Raw genomic sequence first — 21,969 nt, 5'->3', positions numbered from 1 at the left:
GAAGCCACACAGCCACACAGCTACACAGCCACACAGCCACACAGGCACACAGGCACACAGCCACACAGCCACACAGCCACACAGCCACACAGCCACACAGCCACACAGCCACACAGCCACACAGCCAAGCCTTAGTAGCTTGGGTAAGGGAAAGCCTATGGGGATCCAGCCTTAGTAGCTTGGGTAAGGAAGCCTATGGGGATCCAGCCTTAGTAGCCTGGGTAAGGGAAGCCTATGGGGTTCCAGCCTTAGTAGCTTTGGTAAGGGAAGCCTATGGGGATCCAGCCTTAGTAGCCTGGGTAAGGGAAGCCTATGGGGTTCCAGCCTTAGTAGCTGGGTAAGGGAAGCCTATGGGATCCAGCCTATAGGCTTGGGTAAGGGAAGCCTATGGGGATCCAGCCTTAGTAGCCTGGTAAGGAAGCTATGGGATCCAGCCTAGTAGCCGGGAAGGGAAGCCTATGGGGATCCAGCCTTAGTAGCTTTGGTAAGGGAAGCCTATGGGATCCAGCCTTAGTAGCCTGGGTAAGGGAAGCCTAAGGTGGACTTGATATGAAATAGAAACAACAGCCATATTTCTAAATTGGCTGGGTCAGAAGCATGACATACACAATAGTTTCTCTCATGCCATGGCACTGTGCGCACACGTAGGCCGAAATGCTTTACGCATAACATTCGCACGTCTATACAAAATATTAGACATTTACATTTACATTTAAGTCATTAGCAGACGCTCTTATCCAGAGCGACTTACAATTGGTTACTCGTCAATTCTATAATTTCCCATGTTCGAGGCAGATTCTCTAAATCTAAATCTGCCATTGGTATAGCATTATAGGGACTGATAGTTTTGTAATCGGACGAGGACGCTCAATGAAAATGGGGATGGGTAGCCTACTTGAACAAGTGAATTTAGGTATGCAGATATGTGAATTATGAAAAAGCATTAGGCAAAATCGCGGTCTTCTGGTCAGGCTCCATAGATGGGCACACCGAGCACCGCTCCCGGCTATACTACTCACCAATGTCCAGTTTCTTGACAACAAGGTAGATGAAATTCGATCAAGGGTTGCCTTTCGAGAGAACATCAGAGATTGTAACATTCTCTGTTTCACAGAAACATGGCTCACTCGGGATACGTTATCAGAGAGTAGTACAGCCACCCCGTTTCTTCACGCATCGCGCCGACAGAAACAAACATCTCTCTGGTAAGAAGAGGGGCGGGGGGTATGCCTTATGATTAACGAGTCGTGGTGTGATCATAACAACATACAGGAACTCAAGTCCTCTTGTTCCCCTGACCTAGAATTCCTTATGATCAAATTTCGACCGCATTATCTACCAAGAAATTCTCTTCAATTAAATCACAGCAGTGTATATCCCCCCCAAGCAGACACCTCGACGGCCCTGAAAAAACTTCATTGGACTCTATGTAAACTGGAAACCACATATCCTGAGGCTGCATTTATTGTAGCTGGTAGATTTTAACAAGGCTAATCTGAAAACAAGGCTCCCTAAATTTTATCAGCATATCGAATGCATGACCCGGGCTGGCAACACTCTAGATCATTGCTACTCTAATTTCCGCGATGCATACAAAGCGCTCCCTCGCCCTCCTTCGGCAAATCTGACCACGCCATTTTGTTGCTCCCAGCCTATAGACAGAAACTAAAACAGGAAATGCCCGGCTCAGGTCTGTCCAACGCTGGTCAGACCAATCTGATTCCATGCTTCAAGATTGCTTCGATCACATGAACTGGGATATGTTCCGTACAACATCGGACAATAATATTGATTCGGTGAGCGAGTTTATTAATAAGTGCATCGGTGATGTGTACCCACGGTGACTATTTAAATCCTTCCCTAACCAGAAACCGTGGCTTGATGGCAGCATTCGTGCAAAACTGAATTCAACGGCTCAGACATGAGACGTGTGTGGCAGGTCTACAGTCAATCACGGATTACAAAAATAAAAAACAGCCCCGACGCGGACACTGATGTCTTGCTCCCAGACAAACTAAACAACTTCTTTGCTCGCTTTGAGGACAATACAGTGCCACTGACACGGCCCCCAAAACCGTGGGCTCTCCTTCACCGCAGCTAACATGAGTAAAACATTTAAACGTGTTAACCCTCGCAAGGCTGCCGGCCCAGATGGCATCCTTAGCCGCGTCCTCAGAGCATGCGCAGACCAGCTGGTTGGTGTGTTTACAGACATATTCAATCAATCCCTATCCAAGTCTGCTGTTCCCACATGCTACAAGAGGGCCACCATTGTTCCTGTTCCCAAGAAAGCTAAGTTACAGGGGAGAACAAGTATTTGATACACTGCCAATTTTGCAGGTTTTCCTACAAATTTTTATCATCGGTACACTTCAACTGTGAGAGACACACAGCCAGGGCAACTAAGGAGTGGCTCCGTAAGAAGCATCTCAAGGTCCTGGAGTGGCCTAGCCAGTCTCCAGACCTGAACCAATAGAACATCTTTGGAGGAGGCGAAAGTTGGCTCTGAACCAAGATTCATGTATTGAACTGTTCCCAGCTTCAAAGGATTCATAGCCCCGAATTAACCTTTTACTCGCTGGTGAAGGTGGATCTGGGGTCGTATGAAAAGGAGTCTAGGAAGTGGGTTGAGTTAAGAGACCCGTGGGCTCTAATACCATCATCTCGTGTGTGCCGAGTTTGTGTGATCCTCTTGGCATAGATACAAACAGGCGCTGGTCAATAAACTACCTAGGTTAAGGAACCTGGACCAAGGAAAACGTAGATGTCGTAGGGTGAATTGCAAACAAAGGTTTAGCTGCTACCACCAAGTGATTATTTACCTAGTGTGGGCATCGAGTGCTTTTATGATGTATCAAATACTTTATGTCATGCAATAAAAGCAAGAATGAATGAAGAGAAGACCCTACTACCTTTGTCCTACCATTGTTGACTATTTTCCTGGTTAGTTTCTGTGGTTTTTGATGTGTTCCGTCGTTCGACAAGAGTCTGAAACCCTACCCTAAGGAAGATAGGAGGGTTGTACCTATGTATAGAGACCATAATTACCGAGAATCCAGTGCTATGGGTGTCCTACTTAGTGCTCGTTGTAAGTAGGAAATAATGCTCTGCCAAAACATATCTTATACCTCCTCTGGTAATCAAACCAGCAGCTGTCTCTCCCGGTCCTTTCTGGTCTTATATTTCTCGCGTAAAAAGACGTTCGTTCCTCCCCACTGTATTAATCGGTTCGAACCAGACTAAGTACTGGAAGCTAAGATAACTATTCGCCCCGTATGCCACTCACTTCCGTCATCATGAGAGTGGGCTCTTTGACCGAGACTATTGTGCGAAGGATCATAGCACCTCCCACAACACTACCTGGACACCCTAGATCTACACCACCTTTCCAATATGGGTCTTGGACCGGACCCTATTCTTTAGCTTATCCAGCACGATAGTAATCGCAACCACACTGCACCACTGTCCCATTAACCCATACTGCGACAAGAGGAATACCTATTGTAAGAATTGCTGTTCATGGACGGATTAGGGCAGCCAGACGGTTCTCCGCATCCTAACACACGTCACAAGAAATACCATCCAAACTCGGTCATCAAGCTCGCAGACCCTTGGTCAGGTCTCCACCGCCGCCCTGTTGCAAATGGGTCTGGACTTTCCCTGGAGCGTGTTTATTTCCTCCGCACAACCGGTGTGGTAAGGGAAAGAACCAGAAAAAAGGCAGGATATGTGATTGAGGTTCTCCCATGCTAACCGCACTATAACTTCTAGCCCCGCTGCTAGTGAGGGTTCCTTGCAACACTGCTGTGGCTGTGTGGCTGTGTGGCTGTGTGGCTTCGTGCCTTCGTGGCTGTGTGGCTGTGTGGCATCATTGTACAGAGGAGATACACTGCATTCGGAAAGTATTCAGACCACATGCTGCCACCACCATGCTTCACCATGGGGATGGTGTGAAGTTTCCTCCAAACGTGACGCTTGGCATTCAGGCCAAAAAGTTCAATATTGGTTTCATCAGACCAGAGAACYTTGTATCTCATACATAGGGCGAGAGTCTTTAGGTGCCTTTTTCATTTCACCTCTATTTAACCAGGTAGGCCAGTTGAAAACAAGTTCTCATTTACAACTGCAACCTGGCCAAGATCAAGCAAAGCACTGCGACAAAAACACAGAGTTACACATAAACAAACATACAGTCAATAACACAATAGCAAACTCTATGTACCGTGTGTGCAAATGTAGAAGAGTAAGGAGGTAAGGTAATAAATAGGCCACAGAGGCGAAATAATTACATTTTATCATTAACACTGGAGTGATGATGTGCAGATGATGTACAAGTAGAGATACTGGGGTGCAAAAGAGCAAGAGGATAAATAGCAATATGGGGATGAGGTAGATGGGTGTGCTATTTACAGATGGGCTATGTACTGGTATAGTGATCGGTAAGCTGCTCTGACAGCTGATGCTTAAAGTTAGAGMGGGAACTATAAGTCTCAAGCTTCAGTGCTTTTTGCAATTTGTTCCAGTCATTGGCAGCAGAGAACTGGAAGGAAAGGCGGCCAAAGGATATGTTGGCTTTGGGGATGACCAGTGAAAAATTCTGTCCCCAGCTCCTCGCATCACAACCCTGCTGGAGACAGAGTAATGTAATGTCATGTCATGTAGCCTTATGTCATGTGTTCTGTCCCCAGCTCCTCACATCACAACCCTGCTGGAGACAGAGTAATGTAATGTCATGTCATGTCATGTAGCCTTATGTCATGTGTTCTGTCCCCAGCTCCTCGCATCACCACCCTGCTGGAGACCTTGGACATCCTGTTGGATCACAACGCCACGTTCATCTGTGAAGTTGACTCCCGACCGCCAGCGGATGTCACGTGGACACGGAACAACCACCCAATCCCGTGAGAGCACTTAACAACATTGGAAACATTAGACAACCTTGTCTGGTACATTTGAGTAATTTAAACAGACTTTAAATTGTATGATCGGTCATTACAGAGGCTTTTGGTGAGTTTTATGAAGTTTAATTCATTCAGGTCACAGCTTTATGTGTCTGTTTTATCCAGATACTATGCCTATGATTACAATGATTCATGTCTATTCTTTCCCTAATGCTCTCCAGATACTATGATTCTGTTTCCTGTTTCATCCAGACACTATGATTTTGTTTCCGGTTTCATCCAGATACTATGACTCTGTTTCCTGTTTCATCCAGATACTGTTTCCTGTTTCATCCAGCTACTATGATTCTGTTTCCTGTTTCATCCAGCTACTATGATTCTGTTTCCTGTTTCATCCAGATACTATGACTCCCGCTACACGACCAGGGAGAATGGCCAGATGCTATTGATCCCCAACGTCAGAGAGTCTGATAACGGGGAGTACTGCTGTGTTGCTAACAACGGCATCGGAGAGCCGGCCAAGAGCTGCGGAGCCCTGCAGCTCAAAATGAGTATGGGAAAGGGAAAGGGGGATACCTAGTCAGTTGGAAAGGGAAAAGGTAAAGGGGGATACCTAGTCAGTTGAAAGGGGGATATCTAGTCAGTTGTAAAGGGAAAGGGGAAAGAGGGAGTATCTAGTCAGTTGGAAAGGGGGAAACCTAGTCAGTTGTAAAGAGAAAAGGTAAAGGGGGATACCTAGTCAGTTGTAAAGGGAAAGGGAAAGGGGGATATCTAGTCAGTTGTTAAAGGGAAAGGGGAAAGGGGATATCTAGTCAGTTGGAAAGGGGGATACCTAGTCAGTTGTAAAGGAAAAGATAAAGGGGATACTAGTCAGTTGTAAAGGGAAAGGGAAAGGGATACCTAGTCAGTTGTAAAGGGAAAGGGAAAGGGGGATATCTAGTCAGTTGTAAAGGGAAAGGGGAAAGGGGGATATCTAGTCAGTTGTAAAGGGAAAGGGGAAAGAGGGATATCTAGTCAGTTGTAAAGGAAAGGGGAAGAGGATATCTAGTCAGTTGTAAAGGGAAGGGGAAAGGGATATCTAGTCAGTTGTAAAGGAAAGGGGAAAGGGGATAGCTAGTCAGTTGTTAAAGGGAAAGGGGAAAGGGGGATAGCTAGTCAGTTGTAAAGGGAAAGGGGAAAGGGGATATCTAGTCAGTTGGAAAGGGAAAGGGAAAGGGGATATCTAGTCAGTTGTAAAGGGAAAGGGGAATATACTAGTCAGTTGTAAAGGAAAAGAGGATATCTAGTCAGTTGGAAAGGGGATACCTAGTCAGTTGTATAAGGAAAGGGGGATACCTAGTCAGTTGGAAAGGGAATACATAGTCAGTTGGAAAGGAAAGGGGATATCTAGTCAGTGTAAAGGAAAAGGGGATATCTAGTCAGTTGTAAAGGGAAAGGGGGGTTACCTAGTCAGTTGTATAAGGAAAGGGGGATACCTAGTCAGTTGGAAAGGGGGAATACCTAGTCAGTTGTAAAGGGAAAGGGGATACCTAGTCAGTTGTAAAGGGAAAGGGGATACCTAGTCAGTTGAAAGAGAAAGGGAAAGGGATATCTAGTCAGTTGTAAAGGGAAAGGGGAAAGGGGATATCTAGTCAGTTGTAAAGGAAATGGGAAAGGGGGATATCTAGTCAGTTGTAAAGGAAAGGGAAAGGGGGATATCTAGTCAGTTGGAAAGGGGGATACCTAGTCAGTTGTAAAGGGAAAAGGTAAAGGGGACCTAGTCAGTTGTAAAGGAAGGGGGGAAAGGGGATACCTAGTCAGTTGTAAAGGGAAAGGGGAAATGGGGATATCTAGTCAGTTGGAAAGGGGGGATACCTAGTCAGTTGTAAAGGGAAAGGTAAAGGGGGATACCTAGTCAGTGTAAAGGGAAGGGGGAAAGGGGATACCTAGTCAGTTGTAAGGGAAAGGGAAATGGGGATATCTAGTCAGTTGTAAAGGGAAAGGGGAAAGGGGATATCTAGTCGGTTGGAAAGGAAAGGGGAAAGGGGATATCTAGTCAGTGGAAAGGGAAAAGTAAAGGGGGATACCTAGTCAGTTGTAAAGGGAAAGGGGATACCTAGTCAGTTGTAAAGGGAAAGGGGAAAGGGGGTATCTAGTACAGTTGTAAAGGGAAAGGGGAAAGGGGATATCTAGTCAGTTGTAAAGGGAAAGGGAAAGGGGGATATCTAGTCAGTTGGAAAGGGAAAGGGGAAAGGGGGATATCTAGTCAGTTGGAAAGGGTAAAGGGGAAAGGGGGATATCGAGTCAGTTGTAACGGGGAAAGGGGATTATCTAGTCAATTGTAAAGGGAAAGGGGAATATCTAGTCAGTTGTAAAGGGAAAGGAGGATATCTAGTCAGTTGGAAAGGGGATACCTAGTCAGTTGTATAAGGAAAGGGGATAACTAGTCAGTTGGAAAGGGGAATACCTAGTCAGTTGTAAAGGGGGAAAGGGGATACCTAGTCAGTTGTAAAGGGAAAGAGGGGATATCTAGTCAGTTGTAAAGGGAAAGGGGATACCTAGTCAGTTGGAAAGAGAAAGGGGATACCTAGTCAGTTGTAGAGGGGGATACCTAGTCAGTTGTTAAAGGGAAAGGGGGATACCTAGTCAGTTGTAAAGGGAAAGGGGGATATCTAGTCAGTTGTAAAGGGAAAGGGGATACCAAGTCAGTTGTAAAGGGAAAAGGGATACCAAGTCAGTTTGGAAAGGGAAAGGGGGATACCTAGTCAATTGTAAGGGAAAGTGGGATACCTAGTCAGTTGTAAAAGGGAAAGGGGAAAGGGATATCTAGTCAATTGTAAGGGAAAGGGGATATCTAGTCAGTTGTAAATGGAAAGGGGATACCTAGTCAGTTGTAAAGGGGGGTACCTAGTCAGTTGTAAAGGGAAAGGGGGATACCTAGTCAGTTGTAAAGGGGATACCTAGTCAGTTGTAAAGGGAAAGGGGGAACCTAGTCAGTTGTAAAGGGAAAGGGGGATACCTAGTCAGTTGTAAAGGGGATACCTAGTCAGTGTAAAGGGAAAAGGGGGATACCTAGTCAATTGTGAAGGGAAAGTGGGATACCTAGTCAGTTGTAAAGGGAAAGGGGAAAGGGGATATCTAGTCAATTGTAAGGGGAAAGGGGATATCTAGTCAGTTGTAAATGGAAAGGGATACCTAGTCAGTTGTAAAGGGAAAGGGGATACCTAGTCAATTGTAAGGGAAAGTGGGATACCTAGTCAATTGTAAGGGAAAGGGGGATACCTAGTCAATTGTAAGGGAAAGGGGGATACCTAGTCAATTGTAAAGGGAAAGGGGATACCTAGTCAATTGTAAAGGGGGATACCTAGTCAGTTGGAAGGGAAAGGGGATATCTAGTCAGTTGGAAAGGGGGATACCAGTCAGTGGAAAGGGAAGGGGGATACCTAGTCAGTTGGAAAGGGAAAGGGGGTACCTAGTCAGTTGGAAAGAAAGGGAGGGGGTACCTAGTCAGTTGGAAAGGAAAGGGGGATACCTAGTCAGTTGGAAAGGGGGATATCTAGTCAGTTGGAAAGGGAAAGGGGGATACCTAGTCAGTTGGAAAGGGAAAGGGGGATATCTAGTCAGTTGTACAACTGAAGGCATTCAACTGAAATGTGTCTTCAGCATTTAACCAAACCCCTCTAAATCAGAGAGGTATGTGGGGTTCTGCCCCGTGTTCCAAGGGATCCATACAATGTTCAGGGCTGTGGGAGTTGGTACATGAGAGTCTCATCTTTCCACAGAGTGGTCACATTTGTTTTGTAGGCCAAACCGTTCAGACAAATGTTTTGTGAGAAGACCGATTTTCGGGATGTCTCCTGGTCTGACAAAAACCTCTCTATCTCTGACACCGTCCACCACAGATGGGATGTCTCATTGTCTACAAACACCGCTCTAGCTCTGACACCGTCCACCACAGATGGGATGTCTCATTGTCTATCAAACACCGCCCTATCTCTGACACCGTCCACCACAGATGGGATGTCTCATTGTCTATCAAACACCGCTCTAGCTCTGACACCGTCCACCACAGATGGGATGTCTCCTGGTCTGACAAACACCGCTCTAGCTCTGACACCGTCCACCACAGATGGCATGTCTCCTGGTCTGACAAACACCTCTCTAGCTATGACACCGTCCACCACAGATGGGATGTCTCCTTGGTCTGATAAACACCTCTCTATCTCTGACACCGTCCACCACAGATGGGATGTCTCATGGTCTGACAAACACCTCTCTAGCTCTGACACCGTCCACCACAGATGGGATGTCTCCTGGTCTGACAAACACCGCTCTAGCTCTGACACCGTCCACCACAGATGGCATGTCTCCTGGTCTGACAAACACCGCTCTAGCTCTGACTGACACCGTCCACCACAGATGAGGAAGGTCGCCATTGGAAGATCTGGTGGATTGAGACACAGGAAAAAAATATCTCTCTAGCGTCAACAAGAATGATTCTGAAAGCGATTTTTTATATAAAAGCTCATTAGATTTCCACAGAGGCACAAACATCAACTACATGGGTTAAAAGTAGTCCTCTAAATAGGAAACAGGGTGTCATTTGAAACTCAACTGTTTCTTTGTTCCATACAGTGGTTCGAGAAGAGATTATTCTAGAAGTCTCATAATAGCCTGTACAGGATCTCTAAAGTCTAAACCAAGTATGTTTAACTTCTCTGGGATATGTGGGACGCTTGCGTTCCACTTGGCCAAAAGCCAGGGCAAATGCAGAACGCCAAATTCAAATAAAATGATATAAAAAATCAAACTTTCATTAAATCACACAAGTAAGATACCAAATTTAAGATACACTCGTTGTGAATCCAGCCAACATGTCAGATTTCAAAAAGTATTTTCGGCGAAAGCATAAGATGCCATTATCTGATGATAGCACAACAGTTAACAAAGAAGTGTAGCATATTTCAACCCTGCAGGCGCAACACAAAATGCAGAAATAAAATATAAAACATGCCTTACCTTTGACAAGCTTCTTTTTGTTGGCACTCCAATATGTCCCATAAACATCACAAATGGTCCTTTTGTTCGATGAATTCCGTCCATATATATCCAAAATGTCCATTTATTTGGCGCGTTTGATCCAGAAATAAACATCTACCAATTTGCGCAACGTCACTACAAAATATCTCAAAAAGTACCTGTAAACTTTGCCAAAACATTTCAAACTACTTTTGTAATACAACTTTAGGTATTTTTAAACGTTAATAATCGATCAAATTGAAGACGGGTCTATCTGTTTTCAATACAGGAGGATAACAAACTAACGCTACTTTTCTAGTCTTGCACAACTCTCAAACAGTACACATAACATTACTCTAATTCAAGATGGCCGTACTTCTTCATTGCACAAAGGAATAACCTCAACCAATTTCCAAAGACTGGTGACATCCAGTGGAAGCGGTAGGAACTGCAAACAAGTCCCTTAGAAATCTAGTATCCCAATGAAACCTCACTGAACAGACAGTGACCTCAAAAAAAAAGAAATCTGAATGGTTAGTCCTCGGGGTTTTGCCTGCTACATAAGTTCTGTTATACTCACAGACATGATTCAAACAGTTTTAGAAACTTCAGAGTTTCTATCCAAATCTACTAATAATATGCATATCTTATATTCTGGGGATGAGTAGAAGGAAGTTGAAATTGGGCACGCTATTTATCCAAAAGTGAAAATGCTGCCCCCTATCCCGAAGAGGTTTTAACATAATCTTGCCCAATCTTATTGTCCTTGTCAATCACACTGGTGTGGACTCTACAATATGTCACGCTTGCTGATTTTACGCCAGTGAACTAAAGATGCCTTCAATGCTTCAGATTGTTCTCATTCAAACAGTATTAGGGAGAAGGATAGTCTGCAATGATACCACATTGATTAATCAGCAACTATGTTCTTCCTCCAGAGCCGCAGATAAAAAGACACCCCACCAACGTGACGCTACTGATTGAGTCCAAGGCCGTGTTGCCCTGTGTGACGCTAGGAAACCCCAAACCAGACATCTCCTGGATCAAAGATGATGCTCTTATGACGGTACCTCTTATTTTCAATCAGCAATGACGGTTTGTTGTGAGGACAGTATGAGCAAACTACTCAAACATCGACTGTAGAATACTCTGCAGGAATTTCACATATTGACAATTGTGACAGAACACTAGAAGGTTCTAGACTACGCCACCCATTGAATTGATACAGGAATCAAGTGGATCTTCCAAACAGAAGTCATCAACTGAATAACGATAACAGGTTTGTTCTTAGACACTCAATTCACTTTCAGAATCAATACTCCCAACAGGTGAGTGATCGGATCACGATTCTGGATTATGGCGCTCTGAAGATCCATAACATCAAGAAGGAAGACGCTGGGCAGTACCGCTGTGTGGCCAAGAACAGCTTCGGGATCGCCTTCTCCAAACCAGTCACCATAGAAGTACAGGGTAAGTCCTAGATCCTTCCTCAAACCGGTCTCCATAGAAGTACAGACTAAGTCCTAGTAAGGCTGGTGGACCCACAACAGAGGACTCTGAAATACCTAATGTTAATTAAAGCAGCCTAATTCAACATATAACTCATAATGTTTCTAACCGTTATGTTTTGATGTTTCCTCCAGCCCCAGCCCGGATCCTCAGGGTCCCCAAGGATAAGAGAGTGACCTTTGGTAGCGAGGTCTCTCTGGAGTGTAACGCCACTGGAAACCCTATCCCCGCCATCACATGGTTGGAGAACGGGAATACCGTGAGTAGAATTCTCCATGGTTGGAGAACGGAAATACTGTGAGTAGAATTCTCCATGGTTGGAGAACGGGAATACCGTGAGTACTGCTCTCCATGGTTGGAGAACGGAAATACTGTGAGTACAATTCTCCATGGTTGGAGAACGGGAATACCGTGAGTACTGCTCTCCATGGTTGGAGAATGGAAATACTGTGAGTACAATTCTCCATGGTTGGAGAACGGGAATACCGTGAGTACTGCTCTCCATGGTTGGAGAACGGGAATACCGTGAGTACTGCTCTCCATGGTTGGAGAACGGGAATACCGTGAGTACTGCTCTCCATGGTTGGAGAACAGGAATACAGTGAGTACTGCTCTCCATGGTTGGAGAACGGGAATACAGTGAGTACTGCTCTCCATGGTTGGAGAACAGGAATACAGTGAGTACTTGCTCTCGCATGGTTGGAAAACGGGGAATCCCGGAGTACTGCTCTCCATGGTTGGAGAACGGGAATACAGTGAGTACTGCTCTCCATGGTTGGAAAACGGGAATACCGTGAGTACTGCTCTCCGGATATACTGCTCTTTCCACTTCTCATATGCTTACTCTTCTTCCTCTTCCCTGTGTGTTGTGGATACATAAAAGCATAGGGTTTTGGGGGATATGAGCAGGCACAGCCTCAGCCAGCCCAAAGTCTAAGAGATCTGGCTTGTGTTCCTGAAGCATCTTAGAGAAAGAGTGCTGATCTAGGATCAGGTCCCTCCTGTCCATAGACTTTTTTAGGATCTAAAAAGAAAMACTGATCCTAGATCAGCACTCGTACTCTGAGACGCTTTAKGAATAGGGGCCCAGATCTGATCAGGCACAGCCTTGGCCACCTCAAAGCTGGGGTACTCGGTAGAGTTCACTGTAAATGTCAAACAGCACATTACTCCCATAAATGATCACTCCTCTCTGTTACTCCAAAGCATTGTTCATTTTAAAGTGTTCTCTCTGACATCATAAAGGCCCCGTCCACACCGAGGGATACTGCAGGATTTTGGCAATGAGGTCCTTTATCTACGTTCCCAGAGTCAGATGAACTTGTGCATACCAGTTTTATGTCTCTTTGGAGCACTGGAGATACTGTAGATTTGTCAGATATCCCCAGTCAGCATTAAAGTATTGACAGAACAATGTTAATTGAGAATGATAAGAGCAATGGCTAGGTCTTTGGCTAGGTCTCTGGCTAGGTCTTTAGCTAGGTCTTTGGCTAGGTCTCTGGCTAGGTCTTTGGCTCAGTCCTTGGCTCGGTCTGGAAAGTATTTAGTTAGAGTGCTGTAGCTGTAAATGACTCTAGGAGGACCTGATGTAGTGATTTAGATGACTCTGTGGGACACCGGGCTTTTTGAACCTGGGTGTAGTGATTTAGATGACTCTGTGGGACACCGGGCTTTTTGAACCTGGGTGTAGTGATTTAGATGACTCTGTGGGACACTGGGCTTTTTTGGCTGCTATAAACAGTCATTAATTTCCTGTAGCCAGATGACCCTCTAGGTCTAAAAGCAGCCGTGTGTGCGCAGCGTTAAATATAGACATTTGAACTCAGCACTTTAACTGATTGATATCACAGAGAGGGTACTGCGTTTTTATCCATACCATAGGACGCAGAAACATTGTTTTATCCATACCATAGGAAACAGAACCATTGTTTTATCCATACCATACCGGAAGGGAACATTTTAGCAATTTGCCATATGGTTAGTGAGAAACGCCACATTGCATATGTACGGTCCCTTACTAGACGTCCGGCAACGTTTCTAAAATTCGCGGACGGCGTCGGGCCGTGCGCGGGGGAGAGATCTTTCAGGAAGTCATCGAACGAATTCTCTCGGACATTCGGTTTCCGTTTGATAAAAATAACAAATTTTGGTCGTACATTGTCGTACATTGTACAATTGGTCATGTTCACAAAAATGATTTTTTTTCCCCAAAAAAGTTACAGATCCAGTTGCAGTGTGTTCAGACGAACATTTTTTAAGTGGGTTTCGAAGCTCTGCGAGAATTCTGTGATTTTATGTGATTTTATGAAATAACACACACTCATTTAACCCTCTGTAAATAAGTCAGTTCTTAACATAAAGACTTAAAACTCAATATTATATAAGAGCCTACCCCAAGGAGGATATTTGTTCACTTTCAGCTTCCTATGTCAACCGGAAGTACCTTAAAATGGKKTCATAGGGTCAGTTTCGAAGGGTTATAAAGGTCAGATCTTTTCAAAACTTCACATGTGTGATTAGGCAACCTTCATGAACTGTAAATCAGTCATTTCTCCCAACAGATGTCAAAGAAAAGCTCTCACACACACACACACACACAGCAAGGATGGAGTGAAAAAGTACGGTGCTTAAAGACACACAAAGCCTGCAATGGCATTACCATTATCTCCAAGCCGTGCCGAGTTCAACGAGATGCCCCGCTTGACCGTAGCTCGCTCGGTCTGAGCGCAGCGACAGTGAAAAGAAGAAGGACCCAAATGACCCTTTGACCTCATTTTCATTTTTTTTGCTTTTGGGAGACAGAGAGAGAACCGTTAAGGTTAGAAACACAATTTGACCTCAGGAACGTTCCTAAGGTCCTCCCGATCTGTGCAAGCCTAACATTGACCGTGTGGCATTAACCCTTAACAGTTAAAAGGTGTTTACATCAAACAGTTTACAAGGACATGTCTCCCCATAGGAATACATTGCCTGCTCCTCTAAATTCAACCTGAAGCCTATGTTGATTATGAATGCCTTATGAACCTGTCTTCAATGACAATCCATCAGGCCACTATGAGGTCTACCTGTGTCGATTCTAAGCTTCCTGGAGCAACCGGAAGTGATTAAATTCACCCTAAAAGTGTTTTGATATACATAGCCTGCAATTGTGAAAATCACTGCATTCAAACCTGTGTAGATCAGTAAATWTTTTACATACAGACTTAAAACTCAGGATTCTGTAACAGCATACTCCAATCAAGATATGTGTTTACTTATAGCTTCCTGTGACAACCGGAAGTGCCTYAAGATGGTGTCATAGATGCTGTTTTGAAGGGTTAAAAGGTCAGAACTTTTCAAAACTTCATATATGTGATTAGGCAACCTTCATGAACTGTAAATCAGTCATTTCTCTAAACAGATGTCAAAGAAAAGCTCTCACACACACACACAGCAAGGATGGAGTGAAAAAGTACGGTGCTTAAAGACACACAAAGCCTGCAATGGAATTACTGTTATCTCCAGGCCGTGCCGAGTTCAACGAGATGCCCCGCTTGACCGTAGCTCGCTCGGTCTGAGCGTAGCGTCAGTGACAAGAAGAATTCCCCAAATGACCCTTTGACCTCAATTTCAAGTCTTTTGCTTTTGGGAGACAGAGAGAGAACCGTTAAGGTTAGAATCACAATTTGACCTCAGGAACGTTCCTAAGGTCCTCCCGATCTGTGCAAGCCTAACATTGACCGTGTGGCATTAACCCKTAACAGTTAAATGAAGGTGTTTACATCAAACAGTTTACAATGACACCTCCCTCCCCATAGGAATACATTGCCTGCTCCTCTAAATTCAACCTGAAGCCTATGTGGGTTATGAATGGCTTATGAACCTGTCTTCGATGACAATCCATCAAGCCACTATGGGGTCTACCTATGTCGATTYTAARCTTCCTGGAGCAACCGGAAGTGGTAAAATCACCCTAAAAGTGTTTTGCCATACCCAACCTGCAGTTTGAGAGAAATAGTGCATTCAACCCTATGTAAATCAGTGAGTTCTTAACGTATAGACTTAAAACTCAGGATTCTGTAAAAGCCTACTCCAGTGAGGATATATGTTTACTTTTAGCTTCCTGTCCCAACCGGAAGTGCCATAATTGGTGTCAAAGGGGCTGTTTCGAAGGGTTAAAAAAGTCAAATCTTTCCAAAACTTAATATATGTGAATAGGCAACCCTCATGAACTGTAAATCAGTCATTCATCCCATCAGATTTCAAGGAAAAATTTACACACCCACACAGAAAGGATGGAGTGACACACTGAGGGGCTTAGAGGCAGACATTGAAACCGGCTCGGCCCATAGAGACAGACCCCAACGTTTCTGTCTGATTGCTCATTCAAGGACCCCGTAGCAAGGCATGGGAAAAAGTGGATTTTCAGCGCCAATTAAGGTCTTCCTCGGGCACCATCCAACTACCTCATCCCCATATTGTTATTTTTAATTAGTTTGCTCTTTTTCACCCCATTATCTCTATTTATTTACTTTTATGCTCTTAGGCATAAAAGATATTTCATGTTCTTTTTTATTCCTCGAGGTCAATGGGGTCTGGCCTGAGACTGACTTTAAGGCAGGGTTATCCACACCAAAAAAGAAAAAAAAACAATATTTTTCCCTGTTTTCATGTTCAATTTTTCAAAACGGTTAATTAAAATGCCTTTTAGGTGTCAATCCCAGACGTCCATCAAGGGAGCACTATCACTCTACGGCCCCAAATCACAGTGGGTGCTGGCCCTGAGTCGAAATTTATGGATGGTTTTGGGGGGCTGATAGTACAAAGTAAACATTTTAAAAAATGATGATCAGTAAAATGTGACTAAAGTATTTTTTCATACAGGTTCTTATACATGTGTATTGACGTAAAAAATCGAGCACCACGTAATTTCAAAAAACGGGTCCGAAAGCACAGGATAAATAAATATTGAGAGAATAATGGTTATTTTCCACATTTTAGACATTTTGACTTTTAAGTTTTGACATTTTGGAAACCTGTTCCCTATGAAATCACTATGTCAATATGCAGAATCAAGCAACATATTCCCTTAAGTACAAAGTAAACCATATTCATTAAAATTTATGGATAGTAAATGGTGACTAAAAGTATTTTCATACAGTTCTTATGCATGTGTAAATTGACCATAAAAATCGAAAGGAATTTCAAAAACGGTCAGAAAGCACGCTTCTTTAAAAGGGGGTGAATACGTTTTTTCCCACATTTTTGACCATTTTTGACTTTTAGACTTTTGATGTCATGAAATCACAGTGCCAAAATGCACAAAACATATTCCCCTGAGTCCAAATTAAAATGTCGAATAAAATTAGATATAATAAAATTTGACAAAAGTTTTTCATATACAGTTCTTAAGCACATTGTAATTGACATAAAAAAATCAGAAAGAATTTCAAAAAACGGGTCCACCAAGAAAAGCACTTTATTTAAAGGGGTTGATACGTTTTTCCAAATATTTCTGAAACAATTTTTATTTGAACTTATTGACTTTTGACTCCTGATAGAAATGACATTCCAAAATGCAAAAACATGAATTCCTTAAGTCCAAATAAAAAATGTCAAAAAAAATTAAATTAATAAAATTTGACAAAAGTATTTTCATAACAGTTCTTCACACATGGTTGGGTACATTGACATAGAAAATGAAAAATAACTATTTTCCGAAAAACGGTCCAGAAAGCACTTTATTTTAAGGCGGGTGATAAGTTATTTGCCAAAACTTTAAATGTCAAAAATCTGGCTCTGGAATATATATAAGCCCTAGAAAAAATTTAAGAATGGAAACTCACCTCGCACCACTATAAGGATTCTTTGGGGTGTTACACAGCTCATTTACTATGGCATTTTGCAACCAACTTTGACGAAACACGCCGGTTGCAAATCGTCAATCCCACACAAACCCATCGTGTGTATGTTCGCTCTCTGCAATAAGTTGCCATGTTATTTTGTACAATTGGGGAGGAGTATCCCTACTAAACTGAGAGAAATGAGAGAATATACCTGAAGAGAATATTAACTATGAGAGGTAGTTTACTAAACTGGGGGAGTAATTAAAATAAACCGAGAGAGTATTACTAACCTGAGCAGAGCTATAACTAAACTGGAGAGAATATTACCTAACAGCCGGTAGAAAAACAAAACTGAGAAGAGTATTACTACGAGGAACCGAGAGAGTAATACTGAAATCTTGAGAGAAAATAAAACTGAGAGAGTGTTCACTAGACTGAGATAGTTATTACACAACTTGAGAGAGTGATTAAACTAAACACCTGAGAAGAAGTGTCTATCTAGAGCTGAGAGTAGTATTTACTAAACTGAGAGAATAAGAGAGAGACAAGAGTATAACTAAACTGAGAGAGCTGAGAGAAGAGAATACTAAACTGAGAGAGATTACTAAACTGAGAGAGTGTTACTAAACTGAGAGAATATACTCACCGGAGAGATTATACTCAACTCCATCACTGAGAGAGTCTACTAAACTGAGCCCGAGCTATTTACTCAACTGAGAGAGTATTAACAACAAGCGGATAGAATATTAACTGCAACGGAGAGTGTTACTAGACTGAGAAGAGTAATTATAAACTGAGCGAGTGTTACTAAACTGTGAAGAGTATTACTACAACTCAAGAGAGCTGAGAGACGTCATTCCAATACTGAGAGAATAATTACTAAACTGAGAGAATATTACTAAACTGAGAGAATATACTAAACTGGAAGAGCTGAGAGAATATTACTAAACCTGAGAGAGTATTGACTAAAACTGAGGGAAAGTATTACTAAACCCGAGAGCAAGTATTACTAAACTGAGAGAATATTACTAAACTGAGAGAGTATTACATAACCTTAAGGGACATCTGGTACGCGGAGCCGTCTGATCGGTGAAGATTCTCCCATTGGAAAATGTACGGTCCCTTACCTGACGTCCGATTCGTCTGGGAAACATCGCGGACTGGCGTCAGGCCTGGAGGCGCAGCGGGGTGAGCTCTTTCGGGAAGTCATGTCGGAAACTCGTAGCTTCGGACGATATTCGGTCGTCCGTTTTATAAAAATTTAACCATTTTTTTGACTTGCAGTGCAGTTTTACATACAGACTTAAAACTGAGGATTCCTGTAACAGCCTACTCCCCAGAATTGATGAGATATGTGTTTATTTCATTAGCTTCCTGTTGACAAGCCGGAAGTGCCATAACTGGTTGTCATAATGGGGCCTGTTCTCGAAGGGTTAAAAATGTCTCAATCTTTCTCAAAACTTCAATATATGTGAATAGACAACCTCCTCATGATTCTGTAAATCAGTCCTTCATCATCCATCAGATTAAAAAAAAAAAAAAAACACACGACACAGAAATGAATGGAGGGACACACTGAAGGGGCTAAGAGGCAGACATGCCTGTGTAGTTACTTCTTGTTTCCAACTTTTTAAAGAAAGCCGGTCGAGACGCTTGATGAAGTTTCTGAAAATTTACACAACCTCGTATCTAGATCCTCAAGGTCGATTGATTGCAAAGTGAAGTTATGTGGACTCCTGAAGGTCGCAAGGTTCCGAGAGTCGCATAAGAAAAAGCGTAATGTGTATTTGGCATGTTTTCAAATTCATTTTGGTACTCAACGAAACGGACGACATTTAGAAAGTCCCAGAGTCTTGAAGGACTGGAGGTGCAGTTGAAACCCGGGGCTCCAGGCCGCATTAGAGACAGACGCCAACAAGCCGTTTGATTGCTCAATATCAAGGCCACCCAAGCTAAGCAAGGCAATGAAAAAAGTGGAATCTCAGCCACCCAATTAGGGTTTTGCTCAGGTGGCAACCGGAAAATGACCTATCGAGCCGAAACTTGGGATTTCCGAGGTCCGCCCTCACATAGGCTAAACAAATGGTCGTAACCTGGACGCTGCAGCTAAACATATAACCTACGTATATTATCTTTTATTATGGTTTAATATAGAAGGCCGCTTGAAATTTTGGCCTGCCTTCTGAAATATTTATAGTTTGGGCATCTAAAAGGAGTTGGAAAAAGTGAGTTTGGAGTCAGATGGTATCAGTTTTGGGTGTCTGACAATATCATTTGACTGATTGGACATGATCTTGGCTCCGTATGACGTTTTGTACATTTGCAATATGTTTCAACGGGGAGGTTACCCATGAGGAAAAAGCGGGAACACTGATGAAATTTCACGAAACGAGCGATGGAGAGGAACCACTATCACTTGCCCCGGACCTCATACCTGAGGTCATCAGACCGTTGACTTTTCCATTTGCTAAAGTAATATTAAGAATGCCCGTTAGATTTGCAATATGATCTCGACATCAACATTTCAATGCCCATTGCTATCAGACGGTATGCACACTATGTATCAGTAGATAGCTTCTGGCAATATGATGTGAATGTTGAATCATATTGCAAATGTAACGGGCATTCTTTAAATACTTTAGAAATACAAAAAGTCAACGTCATGATGACCTCAGGATGGCGCCGGGCAGTGATAGTGGTTCCTCCTCAATTCGCTCGGTCTATTGTGAAATTTCATCATGTCGCGTTTTCCTCATGGTAACCGGTCCCCGTCGAAACATATTAGAAAATGACAAAAGCAGAGCTACGACAGTCAACTAGCAAGTGTTCAACAAAAAGTCAACTAGCAAGTGTCCATACCAGTCAAATAGCATTTTTCAGACACCAAACTGATACCATATCTGCACTCCAAACGTCACTTTTCAACTCACTTTAGAAGCCAACTTCCATATTTCAGAGCAGGCCCCAAAATCAAACAGAGCGCCTTCCATTGAATGCAGGCCAAAATACATATCTAAATCACACAAAAATGACATACCATAGTCTCCAGGCCGGTGCCGAGTTCAACGAGATGCCCCGCTTGACCGTAGCTCGCTCGTCGTCTGAGCGCAGCACGTAAAAAGAAGAGCCCAAATGACCCTTTGACCTCATTTTCATTTATTGCTTTTGGAAGACAGGAGAGAACCGTTAAGGTTAGAGCACACATTTAACCTCAGGAAGTTCTTAAGGTCCTCCGATCTGGGCAAGCCTAACATTGACCGTGTGGCATTAACCCTTAACAGTTAAAAGAAGGTGTTTACATCAAACAGTTTACAGAACATTTCCCCATAGGAATACATTGCCGCTCGCTCTAAATTCAACCTGAAGGCCTAGTGTGGGTTATGAAGTCTTATGAAACCTGTCTTTGATAACAATCCATCAGGCCACTATGAGGTCTACCTGTGTGATTCTAAGCTCCTGGGCAACGGAAGTGATTAAATTCACCCTAAAAGTTGTTTGATATACATAGCTTGCAATTTTGAAAATCACTGCATTCAAACCGTGTAGATCAGTAAATATTTAATATAGACTTAAAATTCAGGATTCTGTAACAGCAACACTCCAATCAAGATATGTGTTATATAATAGCTTCCTGTGCACAACCGGAAGTGCCTAAAGATGGTGTCATGGTGCTGTTTGAAGGATTAAAAGTCAGATTTTCCAAAACTATTATGTGTGATTAGGTCAACCTTCATGAACTCGTAAAATCAGGTCATTTTCTCTAAACAGATGTCAAAGAAAAGCTCTCAACACACACACCCACAAGCAAGGATGGAGTGAAAAGTTACGGTGCTTAAAGACACAACACATGCCCGACATGGCATGACATATCTCTAGGCCGTGCCGAGTTCAACGAGATGCCCCGCTTGACCGTAGCTCCTCGGTCTGGCGACAGCGTCAGTGACAAGAAGACAACAAATGACCTTTGACCTCAATGTCAATTCTTTGCTTTTGGGAGACAGAGAGAGAACCGTTAAGGTTAGAAACACAATTTACCTCAGGAATGTTCTTAAGGTCCTCCCGATCTGTGCAAGCCTAAACTTGACCTTGTGGCATTAACCTTAACAGTTGAACATACAGTTTTTTACAATCTCATCACATGTTATACACCCATATAGGAAATCATTGACTGCTCCCTCAAATTCAACCTGAAGCCTATGTGGGTTATGAAGGCTTTAGAGAACTGTCTTTGATGCCATCCATCAAGCCACACATAGGTCTACCTTGTCGATTCTAACTCCTGGAGCAACCGGAAGTGGTAAATCACCCTAAAAGTGTTGCCATACCCAACTTGCAGTTTGAGAGAAATAGTGCATTCACCTATGTAAATCACTGAGTTCTTACTAAGTATAGACTTAAAACTCAGGATTCTGTGAAAAAGCCCTACTCCCAATGAGGAATATTGTTTACTGTCAGCTTCCCTGTGCAACCAGCGGAGCAGTGCCTCATACCACATTGGCTATAGTCAACAGGAAGGCTGTTTCGAAGGGTAATAACAAAGTTAAATCTTTTTCCTTCAAAACTGGAAATAGAGTATCATATATCATTGATCATGATTAGAAGGATAAAGAGAGGGCGAGAGGACACACCTATTCCCCATACTGAACTGTGAAAATCAGTCATTAGGTTTCCAATCAGGATTGTCATAAGAAAAAATTTAACACAGGCCTAAAATGAATCGAAATGGAGGGAAAAAA

At 43.1% G+C, this 21,969-nt stretch overlaps 1 pseudogene; it reads left to right on the top strand.

The window, feature by feature from the left end:
* Positions 1 to 21,969, top strand: part of LOC112074686 (muscle, skeletal receptor tyrosine protein kinase-like) — an 84,141-nt pseudogene that overhangs the window by 15,735 nt on the left and 46,437 nt on the right.

This window comes from Salvelinus sp. IW2-2015, unplaced genomic scaffold (assembly GCF_002910315.2).
Source record: "Salvelinus sp. IW2-2015 unplaced genomic scaffold, ASM291031v2 Un_scaffold2759, whole genome shotgun sequence".
Classification (NCBI taxonomy): domain Eukaryota; kingdom Metazoa; phylum Chordata; class Actinopteri; order Salmoniformes; family Salmonidae; genus Salvelinus; species Salvelinus sp. IW2-2015.
Note: the sequence above shows the minus strand (reverse complement) of the source record. Positions and strands in the feature narration are given on the sequence as shown.